Source organism: Neomonachus schauinslandi, chromosome X (assembly GCF_002201575.2).
Source record: "Neomonachus schauinslandi chromosome X, ASM220157v2, whole genome shotgun sequence".
NCBI classification, from domain to species: Eukaryota; Metazoa; Chordata; class Mammalia; order Carnivora; family Phocidae; genus Neomonachus; species Neomonachus schauinslandi.
In genome coordinates, this window is record NC_058419.1 from 84,908,222 (window position 1) to 84,921,053 (window position 12,832).

The following is a 12,832-nucleotide window of genomic DNA, read 5'->3' on the forward strand; positions in this document are numbered from 1 at the left end:
CTGAGCCGAAGGCAGTCGCTTAACCAACTGAGCCACCCAGGCGCCCCAAGATTTTATTTTTAAGTAATCTCTACACCCAAACTGGGGGGGAGGGTCACGCTTGAACTCACACCCCTCAGATCAAGAGTCACACGCTCCACTGACTGAGCCCGCCAGGTGCCCCTTGCACCTAAAATTTTTAAATATGTAAATTATTTGCTTATTAAATCATTTCTAACTTTTCTAAACTTTGTAAATGAATGTGTTGAATTTCCAATTAGAATAAACACTTTTTTAATCTATAAAAAATAAATAGGCACTTTGAGAACAACTATAAGGGACATTGTCATAATATGGGGCGTGGGGTAAATGATGAATTGCAGGCATGAACAGTGTATGTGACACGGTCTTAATTGTATAAAAGAAAAAATGTGTATTGTTTATAAATATGCTTACATATACACTTAAATATATCTTACAAGATGAATGATGAGTATTATATGGATTATACTGATGAACCCTGGGCATTTTGTATCCCTGCTCACATATATTAGATATAATTGAATGACTGTATGTAAATAGAATCTGAAATTATGCAAATAAAGCCAATAATACTGGATATATTTCTAGAAATTTGAGATTTGAAATATTTTCTGTATTTCTAATTTCTTCATTGTGATTATTACATTTTTAAAAAAGATTTTATTTATTTATTTGACAGAGAAGGACACAGCGAGAGAAGGAACACAAGCAGGGGGAGAGGGAGAGGAGGAAGCAGACTCCCCGCAGAGCAGGGAGCCCGATGCGGGGCTCGATCCCAGGACCCCGGGATCATGACCTGAGCCGAAGGCAGATGCCCAACGACTGAGCCACCCAGGCGCCCCTGATTATTACATTTTTATTTTAAAATTGTAAAATACGCCTTCACGAGTTATAGTTACTGGAAAACTACATCTTGTGTAACAGTACAATCCAAAATGATATGTACAAATAGATAAGGGGGGATCAGGAGGTACAAACTTCCAGTTACAAAATAAATAAGTCACGGAGATGAAAAGTACAGCATAAGGAATAGAGTCAATAATATTGTAATAATATTGTTTGGTGACAGATGCTGACTCCACTTACCCTGATGAACACGGAGTAATATATAGAATTATTGAATGACTGTATTGTACAGCTGAAACGAATAGAACACTTCAATAATAAAAAAGTGAATAGATAAAATTTTAAAATAATATGTAGAAGTGAACCCAATTTTATAAAAACATTTATGTAAGTATAAACATGGAAATGTAGAAATACCTCCGATATAGTTCTTTGTTTTCTGAAAAACTTCTGAGCAGCATGGACTTTCTTTTTTTAAAAGTGCTCTCTAGGGGCGCCTGGGTGGCTCCGTCGTTAAGCGTCTGCCTTCGGCTCAGGTCATGGTCCCAGGGTCCTGGAATCGAGCCCCGCATCGGGCTCCCTGCTCGGCGGGAAGCCTGCTTCTCCCTCTCCCACTCCCTGTGTCTCTCTCTGTCAAATAAATGAAAGATTTAAAATAAATAAATAAATAAAAGTACTCTCTACCCCAGCCCCGGGCTCGAACTCGGGGCGGAGAGCAAGAGTCGCACTCTCCACGGGCTGAGCCGGCCAGGCACTCGGGGAGTGGACTTTTCCAATGATAATATTAAACACTCTTTCTGAAATGAAAGTAAAGGAGATGGGAAGCAATGGAAGGCTGTTTAATGGCATGAGAAAGGGTGCGGGTTCCAGTATCAGTGATAAAACCACAAGACCAAACTGTCCTTCCCCTCCACGTGGAGCGCCCGGGCGCGTCCCCTGAGCGGTGCACGGTGCACACTGACCAACCGGTCCGGACCGTCTAACCGGTCCTCCGAAGCCTTGCCCCAGATAGCTACTTCCCACTGAGCACACCTGGGCTGGTGCAGTGATTCTCGGGATCCACTGGAGGGCCTGCTTCAACACAGGCTCCCCAGTTTCCCATCCAGTGGGTCTGGGAATTTGCATTTCTAATAAGTTCCCAGGGATGCAGATGCTGCTGAGCCACCCAGCGCACTCTGAAAACCCCGGGCCTCGGTGCTGGGATCCGCACCTGGAGGCGGACACCCGGGGGCCTGGGAGGTGTGTGAGCCCCCCCCCACCCCCCGACCTAGCCTAGGGGGCTGCTTTCTTTCCTCCAGGCCTTGACTTTCCAGCACTGCTTGGCACCACGGTAACTTGGCAGGGATCTCAGGTGGAGTCAACGAGGGCGGGGGTAGAAATGGAATTCTAGAAATGATGTTTGATGAGAGTTTGCCATTTAGATCTCAGACTGATTTCGGGGTCAAAGAAGAAAGGCAAGTACTGCCGCAGCCAGCTGGTTTCCTGCAAAGCCGGCAGCAGGTGGCCTCCTTTCCCGAGGCCCTGCGGCTCCTTGGCATTTTTTTCCAGACCCGAAGGGCGGGAGCAGAGGCCGAGTGTGGAAGGGGGTGGAAGGAGGGCCGGCGGACTTCTTGGTATTTCTGGAGCAACACTGTCACCAAGAGGAAACTCTGACAAAGCCTCAAGGCCCCTGGGCCCACCGGATGAGCCAGCACTACCAGAAAGAAAGGAACGCTCTGTTAGAGCAGAAAATTGGGAAGTTCTGAGAAAGGATCCAGAAGCCAAGTTCAAGATGATCCCACTGATTGTAGATGGGCAATTGGAGCGTCCACGAGGCTTATGATTGCAATGGATTGAAACACATTAATTAGGGGCGCCTGGGTGGCTCAGTTGGTTAAGCGACTGCCTTCGGCTGGGGTCATGATCCTGGAGTCTCGGGATTGAGTCCCATATCGGGCTCCCTGCTTAGCGGGGAGTCTGCTTCTCCCTCTGACCCTCCCCTCTCTCATGCTCTATCTCATTCTCTCTCTCAAATAAATAAAATCTTTTTTTAAAAAAAGAAACACATTAATTATAAACGTGTTTGAAATTCACAAGTTAGGGGTGCCCCGCTGGCTCAGTCGGTAGAGCTGCAACTCTTGATCTCGGGGTTCTAAATTTGAGGCTCACCTTGGGTCTAGAGATGATGAAATATAAAATCTTAAAAAAAAAATAAAATAGGGGCACCTGGGTGGCTCAGTCGGTTAAGCACCTGCCTTGGGCTCAGGTCATGATCCCCGGATCCTGGGATCGAGTCCCACCTCGGGGCTCGCTGCTCAGCCTCCTTCTCCCCCTGCTTGTGCTCTCTCTCTGTATCAAATAAATAAAATATTTTTGGGGCGCCTGGGTGGCTCAGATGGTTAAGCGTCTGCCTTTGGCTCAGGTCATGATCCCAGGGTTCTGGGATCAAGTCCCACATCCGGCTCCCTGCTAGGCGGGGAGCCTGCTTCTCCCTCTGCCTCTGCCTCTCTCTCTCTCTCTCTCTGTCTCTCTGACTCTCATGAATAAATAAAACATTTTAAAAAAATAAATAAAATATTTTTTAAAATAATACAAATTTTAAAAATAAATCCCACAAGTTAGACTTTTAATTAACTATAGAGAGCAAACAGATGGCTACCAGAGGGGAGGTGGGTGGGGGATGGGTGAAATTTAAAGAGTATACTTACCTTGATGAGCACTGAGAAATATATAGAATTATTGAATCACTATACTGTACACCTGGAGCTACTATAACACTGCATGTTAATTTATTGGAATTATAATTAAAACAATATGAAATTCACAAGTTCACGAATAAATAATAATAGCTCATTAAATAAAAATAGCTCATGGTTTTCCTCGAGAGGATGCTCAGGGAAACAACACATGATACTGAAAACTGGTAAAGAGGAGGCAGGAATCGAGCAGCTCTCCTGTTTTTCTTATACACGCCAAAAAGTTGGCCAGGGGAAGTTCTCCTTTATAGATATATTTGGGCTAATAAAGGAAGAAGGAATGAGGGAATCAAAACATTCCATTTTGCCACCCCTTGTGAATAAATGATCCAACCTCTGCTCATCAGTGATTGATGATATCACAGAAAGCGATCACTAACAGTTACATGCCTAATTATGGAGGTACACAGCATCCTTTTTTTTAAAAGATTTTATTTACTTGTCAGAGAGAGCGCGCGCACAAACAGGGGAAACGGCAGGCAGAGGGAGAAGTAGGGTCCCTGTTGAGCAGGGAGCCTGATGCGGGACTCGATCCCAGGACCCGGGGAACATGACCTCAGCTGAAGGCAGACACTTAACCAACTGAGCCACCCAGGTGTCCCAGTACACAGCATCCTTATGAAAGCCTTCCCTAATATATATACAACATCAGGGCAATGTGAAGGCTGACTGTGTATTTGATGCTATTTACAAATTATTATTAATTTTTTGAGGTTTTGTTTATTTGAGAGAGAGGGCACACGAGAGTGAGAGAGAGAGAGAGAGAGAGAGAGAGAGAGAGAGAGCATGAGCGGGGGAGGGGCAGAGGGAGAGGGAGAAGCAGGCTCCATGCTGACCAGGACACCCAACCTGGGGATCTAACCCAGGACCCATGAGATAGTGACACTTAACCTAGACTAAGCCACCCAGGCTCCCCAAATTATTATTATTTTTAGATGAGAAAATGGTATTGAGGTTAGGTTTTCTAAAGAGTCTTTATCTTTCAAAAACACATACTGACATATTCTAGATGAAATAATATGATGTCTGGAATTTGCTTCAAAATAATCTGAGGCATGCCTAGTAGGTGGGCCATAGATGAAATAAGACTGGCCGTGAGTACAGACAGGTTGGAGGTGGGGTGGATCCAGAATGTTCATTTTTGCTGTTCTCTAAACTTGTGGAATGTTTCTTTCTTTTTTTAAAAAAATAATTATTTATTTAAGTAATCTCTACACCAAATGTGGGGCTCGAACCCACAACCCCGAGATCAAAAGTCGCACGCTCTCCCTACTGAGCTAGCCAGGCACCCCTTGTGGTATGTTTCTAATTTGCCAAAATAAAAACTGATGACTGGAATTATACTTTTTATTTATTTTTTTAAAGATTTTATTTTATTTTTTTTAAGTTTTTTATTTATTTTATTTGACAGAGAGAGACACAGTGAGAGAGGGAACACAAGCAGGGGGAGTGGGAGAGGGAGAAGCAGGCTTCCCGCGGAGCAGGGAGCCCGATGTGGGGCTCGATCCCAGGACCCTGGGACCATGACCTGAGCCGAAGGCAGACGCCTAATGACTGAGCCACCCAGGTGCCCTTAAATCTTTATTTATTCATTCATTCATTCATTCATTCATTTATTTATTTATTTTTATTTTTAAGTAATCTCTACACCCAGCATGGGGCTCGAACTCACAACCATGAGATCAAGAGTCACACGTTCCACTGACTGAGCCAGCCGGGTGCCCCTGGAATTGTGCCTTTTAGAAGCATAGTGCTCTTAATCAGACCTAGCTTTGAACACACTCCTAGAACATACTCCAGTTATATAACCAATATACATATAGCTTGCACGAAATGTGACTTAATAAAGTTCTGCATGTCCCAGCTTCATAGGATCCTGAGTCATGTCACCCCTTATAAGTCATTTCCCAAGCCCAGGACACCTTCCTGTTAAGGAAATAGCAGCTTGGCCCACGTTTAGCTTTCCTTTTTCTAGTTGAGACAGACTAGGATTAGTGCGGTACTGCATTTTGTATGTGTGTGGAATGACTAGGGTTCTAGTAAACACAGTCGGAGGTTTTCAACTCGCCCTGAAGCATTTTGCAGTTAATTGCACACGTAGGAAATTCATGTTGCAACCACTTGTGAGACATGAAGCTTCTGTCCTCAGTCCGCAGTGTTAGCTGTGAGCATTGCCTAAAACCCTTCAATGACTTCCTGCCAAATAAAAGCCACACTCCTTCTTTAACCTACAATCCTACCCACTTCTGCCTCATCCGTCATCATGTCTTCCTGTAGGATACACCCCAACAAGTATAATCACAAGAACCAATGCTTAGCGAGAGCCTATGATGTGTCAGGCACTCTGTGTTGTAAATACTTTGCATGTGTTAATTCATGAATCCTCACAACAACCCACGAGGTAGGTACTACAATTCCCATTTTGCAGATGAAGAAACTGAAGCACAGAGAGGTTGAGTAACTTGCCCAGAGCCACACAGTAAATGGCAGAACTGAGTTTTGAACCCAGGCTATCTGACTCCAGACATTCCTTTCAGTTCTGCGAGAAATGACATAGAATTCTAAGTCACCATGCTGAGGCGCCTGGGTGGCTCAGTCGGCTGAGTGTCTGACTCTTGATTTGGGTTCAGATCATGATCTTGGGGTGGTGAGATTGAGCCCCATGTGGGACACCACACTCAGCACATGAGTCTGCCTGAGATTCTCTGCCTCTCCCTTTCCTTCTCCCTGTGCTGCCCCCCCCCCCGCTCGCTCTTAAATAAATAAATAAATAAGTAAAATCTTTAAAAGAATCTTTCATTCATACCTTGACCGACTTCTCCATACCCATTGGATTACTTTGAAACAAACCCAGATACCATTTCAAGATGTTGCTATAAGCAATAACTCTTTTGAACAAGTTAACCATACATCATTGTCTTATCTCAACAGTTAAACAATAATTCTTTAATATCATCAGTTACCTAGTCAGGTACTTTTTCTCTCTTTATTTACCAGCTTTCAGAATAATACAGTGGGGGGCACCCGGGTGGCTCAGTCGGTTGAGCATCTGCCTTCGGCTCGGGTCATGATCCCACGGTCCTGGGATTGAGCCCCGTGTCAGGCTCCCCTCTCAGCGGGGAGTCTGCTTCTTCCTCTCCCTCTGCCTCCTCCCTCCTGCTCATGCTCTGTTTCTGTCTCTCTCTCTCTCAAATAAAGAAATAAAATCTTAAAAAAAAAGAAGAATACAGTGGTTCACTAGCATCCTCCAGAGGTGGCCAATGACATTTTTTTTTAAGCATCATTATGATCTCGTGGCTAGTTGATGTATTTCAATCCATTGCAGTTACTTTTCTTTTTGGTGCTCAGATTGACCCATCTTTAGCCAATGGGAGCCTTTTATGTTTTTTACTTTTTTTTTTTAAGACTTTATTTATTTATTTTAGAGAGAGATAGAGCAAGCACAAGCAGGGAGAGGGTCAGAAGGAGAGGGAGGGAGAGAATCTCAAGCAGACTCCACACTGAGTGCAGAGCCCCACGTGGGGCTTGATCACAAGACCCTGAGATCATGACCTGAGCCGAAATCAAGAGTCGGCCGCTTAACTGACTGAGCCACCCAGGCACCCCTGGTAGGAGCCTTTTAAATTTGATTGATATGACTGAAGTAGTCTTCAATAATTCCCTTGCTTTGGGGTATGACAAGCCTTTTAAAATAGAATATAATTACATAATCTGATTATTATATTTACATGGTTCCAAACTCAACAGCAGTATGGTATATTTCAGAGAAATCTACCTTCTACTGTCTCTTCCCTCTTCAATCTTCCCCGTCATCCCATAAGAAGCCATTTTATCTTACTTTTTTAACAGACTTTCAATTCTTTTATTACTTTTTTATATTGTTAAATAACAAAAATTCAACTGAGTACATTTTAAAGATCTAATTGGCTTTATTAATTGATTCGTGAATTGGGCAGCATCCTGTCTAGCAAGTAGAGGGGAGCTCCAAAGGGTTACAGAAAAGGAAAGGTTTTTAAATGCAGAGAGGGAGTGGAGAAAAGGAAATTATTAGCAAAGAACCATTGTTTTAGGCAAGGTCACCCTCCTAAGGGGAATGGAAGAGGTCTATCAGTAAATTTCCTTTTGCTGACCAGGACATTCCCATGTTGACTGTTTGTTAAAGGACATTTTTGGGGGGCTGAAACTGCCGTTAGGTTAGGTGTGAAGTCTTGGTTTACTGATGGGGCCTTAATATAAGTGACGCCATTTGGGGCCTGTGGTATTCTTTGTCATAATATATATGAAATGCTTCATGAATTTGTGTGTGTTCATTGCTCAGGGGCCGTGTTAATCTCCGTATTGTTCCAATTTTAGTATATGTGCTGCTCAAGTGAGCACTTTATTGACTATTTATTTATTTATTTTAAAGGTTTTATTTATTTGATAGAGAGAAAGAGAGAGAGCACAAGCAGGGGGAGCGGCAGGCAGAGGGAGAAGCAGGCTCCCCCCTGAGCAGGGAGCCCGATGTGGGGCTCGATCCCAGGACCCTGGGATCCTGACCTGAGCCAAAGGCAGACGCTTAACCAACTGAGCCACCCAGCCGCCCCTTTATTGACTTTTTAAAAAACAGCTCTGTATATATTTTTGGTTAACCCTCCTATTAAAAACATATATACAGCTACTTTTTCAAAACGTAAGTTTAAAAAGTAGCTTCCGGGGTGCCTGGGTGGCTCAGTCCGCTAACCATCTGCTTTCAGCTCGGGTCATGATCTCAGGCTCCTTGCTCAGCGGGGAGTCTGCTTCTCCCTCTGCCTGCCGCTCACCCTGCTTGTGCTCTCTCTCTGTCTCTGACAAATAAATCAATAAAATATTTTTAAATAAAATAAACAAAATCAAATCAAATCAAAGTAACTTCCTAGCAATGGAATTCCTGGATCATAATGTATACAAATAGAAAACTTTGATAAATATTGCCAAACTTCCTCCAAATACTTTCTCCAAAACTCTTGTTCAAGTCTATCCTTCTGCCTAGTATCCTCGTCACGTTTCCTCATACCTTTGTCTACACTGGATATTATGAAACACATACATTTTTATCAATCTGACAAATAAAAAGAATATTGCACTGGTTAGGGTTTCTTCACTTATGAATGAAATTGAGCGTATTTTCATGGGTTTTTGGCTATTCCCCTTTTTTGTGAACTTTCCATTCATATCTTTTGTCCATCTCTATTCACTTTTTGTCTTTTCTTATTGATTTATAAATTAACAAAGGCAGCTCATTCTTTTGGGTGTTGGACCCAAATCCACTGCCTGCATCCAACAGGCAATTCTCCGGACACCAGCTGAGTGTCCACAATTTCAGCTCGATTTTGACACTATCTACCCGGAAATAGCAGCGGAGTCCACAGATTCAGGCCTCAATCCCAGGAGACCGCACCCCGACCACAGAGGCAGATACCAGTCAGAAGTCCAGGATTACCTGTGCTTCTGACCAACCAGCTACAAATTGGAGTGTCCCACCATCTCCTCCTTGGGTTCCATTAATTTGCAAGAGCGGCTCACAGAACTCAGAGAAAGATTTTACTCACTGGATCACTGGTTTATTATGGAAGCATATAACTCAGGAATAGCTGGATGTTAGAGATACATAGGGCGAGGTATGGGGGAAAGCCTCAGAGCTTCCAAGCCTTCTGAGCACGCCGCTCTCCCCAAATTTCCATGTGTTCATCAACCCGGAAGCTCCCCGAACCCTGTTCTTTTAGGTTTTTATGGAGACTTCATTACATAGGGATGATTGATTAAATCTCTGATGTTGGTGTTTGCACTCAATCTCCAGATCCTCCTCCATCCCGGGAAGTCGGGGGGAGGGGGGAAGAGGCTGAAATTTCCAGCCCTCTAAACACCTGTTGGTTCCCGCAGCAACCAGCCCCCATCCTAAAGTGTTTTCCAAAGTCCCCTCATTAACATAGCAAAAGATATATTTATCACTTACCCCCACTTAGGAAATTCCAAGGCCTTGGGGAGCTGTGATTCAGGAACTGTGGACAAAGACCAAATGTTTGTGAGAGATGAATGACCAAATTCCTTATAAATCACAACATCGCGCCCTTTGCCGTCTTTCACGTACCGCAAGCATTTCTCCCAGCTTATCACTTGTCTGTTGATTTTGGTTTGGGAACATTTAGTCGTTCAGAAATTTCTCAACGATATCTGGTATAGTATATCTTAAACTGTGAATTTTGCTCTGGGATCCCATTTAGCTATATACCCTGTACACTTGGATATGTAATGTTTTCATTACAGAGAAATTTTAAATCTTATTATTCTAGATTTCTTGCAAATTTTGGTGTATTGATAAATTGGTGCAAGAGTTGTTTAAAAGAGATATTTTTTAAAGTTTTTTTCTAAGCTATTAAAAAAGAATCTCGGTTGATTGCACTATGGTCAGAGAACGTGGTGTGTATCCATTCTCCTTTTTGGAATTTATTGAACTTTTCCTTGTGGTCTAATATGAGGGTCAATAATTTTTAATGTTCCATAGTCACTGACCAAAAGACACACACATATATATATTTTAGTAATCTCGACACCCAACGTGGGGCTTGAACTCACAACCCCGAGATCAAGAGTTGCATCTTCTTCCAACGGAGCCAGCCAGGTGCCCCTAATTGTACAATTTTTGCTGTGTCTACTACATCTATCCTAGGCTGATTAATATAAAGCCTCCTACTGCTGTTGTGTTTCCATCATTTATTTCTTGCATTTCCTGAAGTTACACATTTTACATATTGCCATTCTACTAGTCAGTACATACAGATTTATGACAGTTGGAGCATTATTATGAACTGTCCCACTTAGCATTATAAGTGCTTCTGGAGTCATTCTGTTTCTCCAGGGCTAAATTCTGAACTAGGTCATTTTTTGCTTTTTGGCCATCCGATATGGTGCCATTGAGTGTTTATTTATGTGCTCCTTTTCTTTAGGCTTCCAAGAATCCAACTACTACAAATCTAAACACATGGTAAGTGCTGGAGATTTGTTACAAGGATCCATGAGAACATATAGTAAGGTTGGGAAGGTTCTTATTGTCTCATCATCGCCTGGCCATTTGGAATTCCATCGCTTCCAAAGCTGATGGCTTAGTGCAGCCCCAGGATGGCTCAGCATCATTGGGAAATTACCAGCATTCATACGACCCATAGGTCACTGTCCATCATCCCCTGAGTATTTATATTTAATGCTAGTTGTCTTTCTTTTCAGCACGTACCTTGAGTCAGACATCAGGAGCAGCACTTTAATCCTTGAACGTATTGAACAATTTTGTGAGAATATTATTATCATCGTAAGTTTTACAGCGATGATGAACTGAGACTTGACAAGTTAATTTCACCAAGGGTAAACAACATCCATTTAAAGCATTCTTCAAATATTGGGGCGCCAGGCTGACTCAGTAGAGCGTGCGACACTTGATCTCAGGGTTGTATGTTCAAGCCCCACATCGGGTGTAGAGGTTACTTAAAAATAAAATCTTTTTAGGGGCGCCTGGGTGGCTCAGTCGTTAAGCATCTGCCTTCGGCTCAGGTCATGATCCCAGGGTCCTGGGATCGAGCCCCGCATCGGGCTCCCTGCTCGGCGGGAAGCCTGCTTCTCCCTCTCCCACCCACCCCCCCCCGTTTGTGTTCCCTCTCTCTCTGTCAAATAAATAAAATCTTTAAAAAAAAAAATCTTTTTTAAAAATAAAACTTTCTTCAAATATTTATTAAATAGCAGCATGGGTCATGTCAATAAGAGCTTCAGAGCCACAAATCCAATCCAGCTTGAACTTCGCTGTCTTCCTCCAAAGCTCACGTCATCAACTGCTGTCTACCATGCCTCCCTTGCATGTCACTTCTCAAAGGGAGATTTTGATCACTGTCACCCCAATACGCATGTCCCTTTTTAGGGGTGAGTTGTTACATTGTGTCCGTGTAAGGCTGCCTTCTGCTCACACATCAACTTCTGGTCTCATAGTTGTGGTCAAGGTGCCAGGAACTTTCTCAACACACGAGGAAAGAGCTATTGTAATCTAGGTTACAAGCACCAGGGTGCCTGGCGGGCTCAGTCGGTGGAGCACGCGACTCTTGATCTTGGGGTTGTGAGTTCGGGCCCCACACTGGGTGTAGAGATTACTTTAAAAAAATCTTTATATTACAAGCACCAAATGAGGCCCCCTTCCTCCCAGGGAGCAATGTAATTGGCAACCACTTCAAGGCTTCTAGAATCTGGTGTGGAGCCTCTGCAGGAAAGAGTTAACATAGCAGTCTGGAGACTTTAGAGACTGCTTGTCCTTAGAAAGACCAGCTTGCAAGGTTGACCTTTGGTTAGTGTTATGAACTGAATTGTGTCCCCCAACCCCCTACCCAAATTCATATGTTGAAGCCCTAACCCCCCAGTGTGACTTTATTTGGAGATGGAGCCTTTAAGGAGGTAATTAAGGTTAAATAAGGTCATAAGCAGGGCTCTAATCCAATAGGACTGGTGTCCTTATATGAAGAGATCTCGCCCAGGGGCACCTGGCTGGCTCAGTCGGAAGAGTGTGCAACTCTTAATCTTGTGGTCGTGAGTTCAAGCCCCATATGGGATGTAGAGATTACTTAAAAAAAAAACAAAAACAAAACCTTGGGGCATCTGGGTGGCTCAGTCAGTTAACTGTCTGCCTTCGGCTCAGGTCATGATCTTGGGGTCCTGGGATCGAGCCCCGCATCTGGCTCCCTGCTCAGCGGGGAGTCTGCCTCTCCCTCTGCCTCTCCCCCTGCTTGTGCTCTCTCTCTCTCTCAAATAAATAAATATTTATAAATATTTTTTATATTTTATATTTTATATTTATATTTTTATAAATATTAAAATATATAAAATCCTTATTTATTTATTTATTTTTAAGATTTTATTTATTTAAGATTTTATTTGTTTATTTGAGAGAGAGAGAGCACAAGCAGGGGGAGAGGCAGAGGGAGAGGGAGAAGCAGGCCCCTGGCCAAGCAAGGAGCCGGACTCGGGGCCCTATCTCAGTTCCCTGGGATCATGACCCGAGCCGAAGGCAGACGCCTAACCGCCTGAGTCTCCCAGGTACCCAATAAAATCTTTTTTTTAAAAAAGAAGATGGTTGTCTATGAGCAAAGAAGAGAGTTCTCCCCAGAAACCAACGTCGGTGACACCTTGACCTTGGACTTCTAGCCTCCAGAACTGTGATAAAATAACCTTCCGTTGTT

The 12,832-nt window shown here is 43.4% G+C and overlaps 1 non-coding gene across 1 annotated transcript; it reads right to left on the bottom strand.

The window, feature by feature from the left end:
- Nucleotides 1-7,875: 7,875 nt before the first annotated feature.
- On the bottom strand, nucleotides 7,876-7,979 carry LOC123323497. Its single transcript, XR_006539438.1, has one exon. It is a non-coding gene; the product is annotated as a U6 spliceosomal RNA (small nuclear RNA).
- Nucleotides 7,980-12,832: the final 4,853 nt, after the last annotated feature.